Consider the following 6000-nt stretch of genomic DNA (forward strand, 5'->3'; position numbering starts at 1 on the left):
TATGTGATAGGCTTGTTCATCGAAAAGGCCTACGTTTTCAAGTACTATGCACCATTGATATTAAAATCATAGACCCATCTTACATCTTCCTATTTTTAAGATCTTATAATTGATAGAGCCATAAAAGATACATGTATTATAATATGATACATATTACTAGGAAAAAGTCATTCTTTGTGTTATTATATTTATATTAGCCTATTATAGATGAACAAACTCCTGCGTATGAAGTATTTATATTTATCTTATCATATGATAGTTTACCAAAACTATCACAATAGATTCCAACAAAAATAATGATCGTTGATTTGTAACAATGGTTTATGAGTGACTATATACCAAACTTCTTCGTTAATCATCAAAAAGTGTCTTTAACAAATTGGAAATTGAATTTGTTGAATTATTTTACTTGTTATACTAAATTAGTGGCTTTAGACGGTTGTCATTTAGTCAATTACAATTTAATTTATTGAAATTATCTAACGTATGATCTCTTATACTATATTTAATATGAGATGTACGCTAGAACGATATAGTTCTAAATACTAAGCCTTCCCATGGTTCAACCACGAGGGATTCAAAACTGGGAAAACTCTTTTTATTTCACGAATTTCTAAAATAAATCATCGTTAGACCAACTTGATGGTGGTAAAGTCATGGGAATATGTTGTTGAAGATAAATGGGAAATCTCTAATAAAGTCCTAAAATTTTGCCCCAGTTTAGATTTTAGTCTGCCCACTGTTTCTTTTTATCTTCATCTTTTATTCTGAAATTGGTGCTTTACAAGGATAACCACATCATTTATTGCTAATTTGATTTGGGTGTGAAGAATCAACTAGAGACTATGAGCTGGACTTTTTTGTTGAATATTTGGGCTTAAGGTATTCAAAATCGGATGGATTTTTTGTTGAATTTATAGGCTTAAGGTGTTCAAAATCATATAGTAAGCTTTATTAAATGTTGCAAAGTTTGCCCACCAGGTGTTTGTTAAAAGTCCTTATTTAACTATTTAAAGTTTATGTGTGCTTTCATCTATTTGTTTCTGACTGAAACTGGGATGGAACTTGGTTTCTCTTATAGATGATGGTAGAGAGGATGATAAAAGCTTTCAAGAATGCATTTGATGAAAACATGGTTGTATAAAGCTTGCATTAGCCCGTTAACCTGAGACGGAAGATAAAAACGAGTATTAATCGGATTTTTCCCCTTCCTGATACATAATTTCGTCGTATTTTCCTTTTATTTTTGATGAATCTTTTTTTGTATCTTTGTGTTTTGATGCGTTTTATGTTGCAATAAATCTTATAATGGAATATCTATATATGATTTCTAAATTTTTGGGGCATCGCAGGAAACCTCAGGGCTCATGGAAATCCATCTGAGGAATGTAAATATGATTTGGAAACTTTATATATGATTTGGAAACTTTATAAGTGATGAAGAAAAACCAAGTGTGCATGCCTCTAGTTTGGACTTTGAGGAAGAAATAACATAAATCCAAGATTTTTGCCATTGAAATCCATGATGGAGGAGACAACCTATGATTTCAAGTCCTAAATTTTGACAGTAAGCTTTTATTTCAATTTAAAATTATGTGTGATTGGTGGTTTTATTAGATAATATGCAAACATTTGTTAAAGTTCTTTATTATTTTCCAGGTTGAATATAATACCAAGAAGAAAGGATTGAATTCCAAACTGCCCCATCTTTGTAAGCATGTGAGTACTGTTGTGTACCTTTTGTAAGCCAAAATCTTTACTACAATTTTAATCTTCAATCAGCGTAATGTATTTTGCTTACATTACAAATAGGCCCAGTCAAATTTAATGATTGTTAAATAAATATTCCCACTCTCATGTCTTTTTTTATTTATTTATTTGTTTTTTATTATATGAACCTACTATCCTTTCCTTATTTAGTTTTTTGTTAAAGCAACAAATTTCCAAAAATTATAAAATCATTATAATTGTTTAAAAAAACTAATTGTCTCAAAAAACTAATTTGTAAAAGAAATTATTTGCACCCGTCGCTTAGCGCGGGTAAACGGCTAGTAATAAACTAAAGTACATTGCTAATATTGTTTAACTATTGAATTGTATTGCCATTTTTTTAGGTTGATAGGTTGCGCGCACAAGTTTCTACAATGGAACAACAGCAACAACAAATGCAAGCACAAATGGAAATGGTTATGTGGATGATAAATATGTCTGGAAATCAGTCTCGTGCTCCCCCCAATAATCCTGAGGACAATTGAATTTGTAAACATCTGGTAGTGTTTGTTTTGTTAATTAGTGCTTACTTTTGTCAAACTTAGTATTAGTCAATAAGACAATGAAATGGAATGTGTCAAACTTAGTATTAGGGACGAATGTGAATTGAATGTGGTATTTGACAAAAAATTGAATGAATTATTACTTATTTTTTTATATGGTATTTGAGACAAATGTGAATTGAATGTGGTATTTGACAATAAATTGGAAATTTTTAAATTTTTATTTTTTTTATATATAAAACGAAGTTAGCTACGGAATAGCTACGGATTTCCATAGCTATTTAGGTCCGTAGCAATTCCGTAGCTATTTTGGTTCGTAGCTATTCCGTAGCTATTTAGCTCCGTAGCAATTCTGTAAGAATTCCGTAGCTATTTTTTTTTTGTAGCTATTCCGTAGCTATGGTAGCTACGGAATTTTCCGTAGCTATTCTGTAGCGGTTCCGTAGCTATAATTTAGCCACGGGCCATTATGCTACAGCCATTTTTCCGTAGCAATTTCGTAGCTATCCGTTTATAGCTACGGAATAGCTACGGATTGTGCTGTAGCTATTGATTCAGTTTTCTAGTAGTGTTCCAGAACATCGTTGACTCACCATTTCCTACCATCCTCTTACAATAAGACAATAAATGAACACCTTTAGACTTTAGTTGATGCATGGAAGCCAAAATATACCTCCAAATCGATTTATAAGGAGTGGAAATATTTAAGTTACCATCGTAGCCATGAATAGCTTTAATTACCGGACCCCGTAGAGAATTAGGTTCTTTCAAAAACCTCCACACATATTTAAAAAGGATAGCTCTATTGATCGCCAAGAAACTTCTTACCCATATTCACCTTCCCAAAATATCTAACTACGTCAACAGTATTGACCTAACGGCCACATTGAAAATTCCCACGTATCCCTAATCGATACTACCTCCCATATTGGCTCAACATTACCCATCCCAACTACCCCAATCAACCATTTAACGGGCTCCTAAAAAATTTGGCCTCAAGTGGTTTCTTTGGGCCCTTCCCATCACATGCTCGTTTTGAAATTTTAGTATCCAAATACTTGGTTGTTCATTGGGTAAAAGGCATCACATTCAATATGAGAATTCCAATTTCTCCATTCAGTACCTCCAATGTCATCTCTCAATGAAGAAGTGACTCTCAATCCTCCCCCTCTTAATCCTCCCATGACCCCTGGTTATATTGAGGATACTGGCGAGCCTTCAATTAACCTCAATAGACTACATTTGAATGCCGATGATAGGTGGGAAGTCAAAATAGTTTCGACAGTATGGAAATTCTAAAAACTGTCGAGATCGGTAAGGATCTTGGGTTTGAAATTGAGGCCTACAATGCCATCCTTCTGGATGTGCTTGGAAATAACAGTGAGACTAAGGGTGCATTTGGTTGTGGAAAATTTTCCAGTTTTCTAGGAAAAATTTCCAAGAAAAACGGAAATTTTGAAAACGCGTTTGGTTCGTTCATTTTTCTAAAATTTTCCAAGAAAATGAAAATTTTCAGTTTTTCAAATTGTATGTAAATTAGAAAAGTGATTTTTATAGTTTTTCAAAGTTTTCAAAATTTCTAAGGTGGAAAATGAAAACTCCACTGGTTCTAACCAAAAGCGTTTTCTAAAATTTTCATTGAAAATTAAAAATGAAAACTCAGCTCTATTTTCTGAAAACATTTTCATAAAAAATGAAAACAGTTTTCCACAACCAAACGCACCCTAATGTTCCCCAATGAATTGCTTAAGCCTGAATATTAGGGGTATTGGAGAAGATTATAAAGTCTCTTGGGTCAAGAGGCTTAAAGCGCAACACATGTTCTCTTATTTAGGCTTACAGGAGTCGCAACTATCAGATGTTGAGGAAATAAATGTTGATGGGTTTTTCATTTTTGGATTCTAGTAAGTTTGATCACGTTGCAATTCATGCTATAGGTAGATCTGGTGGTCTACTAAGTTTATGGGATAACAAATTATATAAAGTGAAGGATGTCATCAAATCCAGGGACTACCTCATTACCATTGGAAGTTGGGTTGGGATTCTCGGGGAAACTATCTTTGCAAATGTGTACATTCCACAGGCCTCATCAGAGAAAAAAAGAAGCTATGGGATGAACTCCAACATTTAAAAAAATGAAAAATGTGGCACTTGGATTCTGTTTATCGATTTTAATATTGTTAGAAGACTGAATGAGAGGTACAACTCTCAATTTTGTCCCTCTTCTGCTTGTCGCTTCAATCGCTTCATTGGGGAGGCTAAACTTCATGACATAAGAATGGGTGGACACCAGTATACCTATCTTTGTCAAATCTTCTTCAGATTCAGCACGATAAATCGATTCCTTATGTGCTCCAACTTTCCACATGTCATTGTCACAGCTCTTCCCTATGAAATGTCTGATCATTGCCACCTTCTACTTTGTACTGTTAAAACTGAGTTTGGTAAAACTCCTTTTTAGACTTTTTGATTCCTGGATGAGCAAGGATGGTTTTGATCAGATTGTTTTCGACTCTTGGTCCAAGTTTGTGGGTTTTGGAACCCCTGAAGCTTATTTTGCTGCCAAACTTTTAAAGGCTGAATTAAGGAAGTGGAGAGCAAAGGAGTATCCAAGAGAGTAGAAAGATCTGACAGATCTGAAAAGAAAAATTCATAATCTTGATTTATTGGTTGAATCTTGTTCAGTCAATGACGCAAAGAGAATGGAGAGAAGGGAGGGATTTTAAAGGATTCTAGAATTAAAAAAGTTAGCTACTCTTTATCTTAAACAAAAGTCTCGAATCAAATAGGCGGTGGATGGAGATGAAAACACTCGTTTTTTCATGGGTAAACACTCGTTTTGTTCATGGTTACATTAATAACAAGAATTAATGAAAAAGCTCCCGGTCCTGATGGTTTCTCCTTTAAATTCATAAAAAAGGCATTGGGAACTCCTAAAGGGAGATATCTTTCAATGCCATCAAGCACTTCGAGAGATGTAGGAAACTTAGATGGGATGCAATTTGTCATTCATTACTCTAGTCCCCAAAGTTCATGACCCTCTTAAGCTCGGAGACTATAGACCAATTAGTCTAATTGGTTGTCTCTACAAAATTATTGCCAAATCACTTGCTTCCCGTTTGAAGAGGGTCATGGGGAAAATCATTGGCAAGGTGCAACCAGCCTTCGGGGGAAAATCGAGAGTTTGGATCAATGGATGTTTGGTGTCGGCTAGAACGTCAATCCTGGTTAACGGGTCCCCAACTGAAGAGTTCTGTATGTGAAAAGGTGTGAGGCAAGGTGGCCCTCTATAACATCCGGATTCCCGGGTATATTATTTTAATCTTTTATTTTTTTGTTTTGTGGAAGGACTCGGCGAGTTGACGCTTAGACTCGTCGAGTAGGATCGCGAGTCCTTGACTAGATTAGTGACCGGACACGACGAGTCGATTCGTGGACTCAGCGAGTCCGCGCTGTAAAGTGAAACCCTAATCCCCGTGCTTGGGAGCCTATTTAAGGACCCTTATGGCCTTCATTCGCGGCCACCTTGTTCCAGAGAAACCCTATAGAGCAGAGATAGTGAGTTTGAGGGTAAGAGGAGGCTATTTCTCCATCTTTTGTGTGGTTTTGCTAGAGGAAGAAGAGAGGATCCATCTAGGTCGTGAAGGGAGCTTGGATTGGAGCTAATCACCATGAGATATTGTCTTTGGAGGTAAAATTCTTTCCATTTCATGTTTATATGGTGGGT

General features: G+C 35.2%; 1 long non-coding RNA gene across 2 annotated transcripts; it reads left to right on the forward strand.

Moving 5' to 3' along the window:
* Positions 1–281: 281 nt before the first annotated feature.
* LOC111918445 (uncharacterized) lies at positions 282–2490 on the forward strand. Of its 2 annotated transcripts, XR_002859225.3 has the most exons (5): positions 282–882; positions 1082–1187; positions 1353–1567; positions 1660–1719; positions 2115–2490. It is a non-coding gene; the product is annotated as an uncharacterized LOC111918445 (long non-coding RNA). The 2 variants fall into 2 exon arrangements; XR_002859224.3 differs by having other exon boundaries at positions 293–1187.
* The last annotated feature ends 3510 nt before the right edge of the window (positions 2491–6000 follow it).

This window comes from Lactuca sativa, chromosome 3, assembly GCF_002870075.4.
Source record: "Lactuca sativa cultivar Salinas chromosome 3, Lsat_Salinas_v11, whole genome shotgun sequence".
Taxonomy (NCBI): domain Eukaryota; kingdom Viridiplantae; phylum Streptophyta; class Magnoliopsida; order Asterales; family Asteraceae; genus Lactuca; species Lactuca sativa.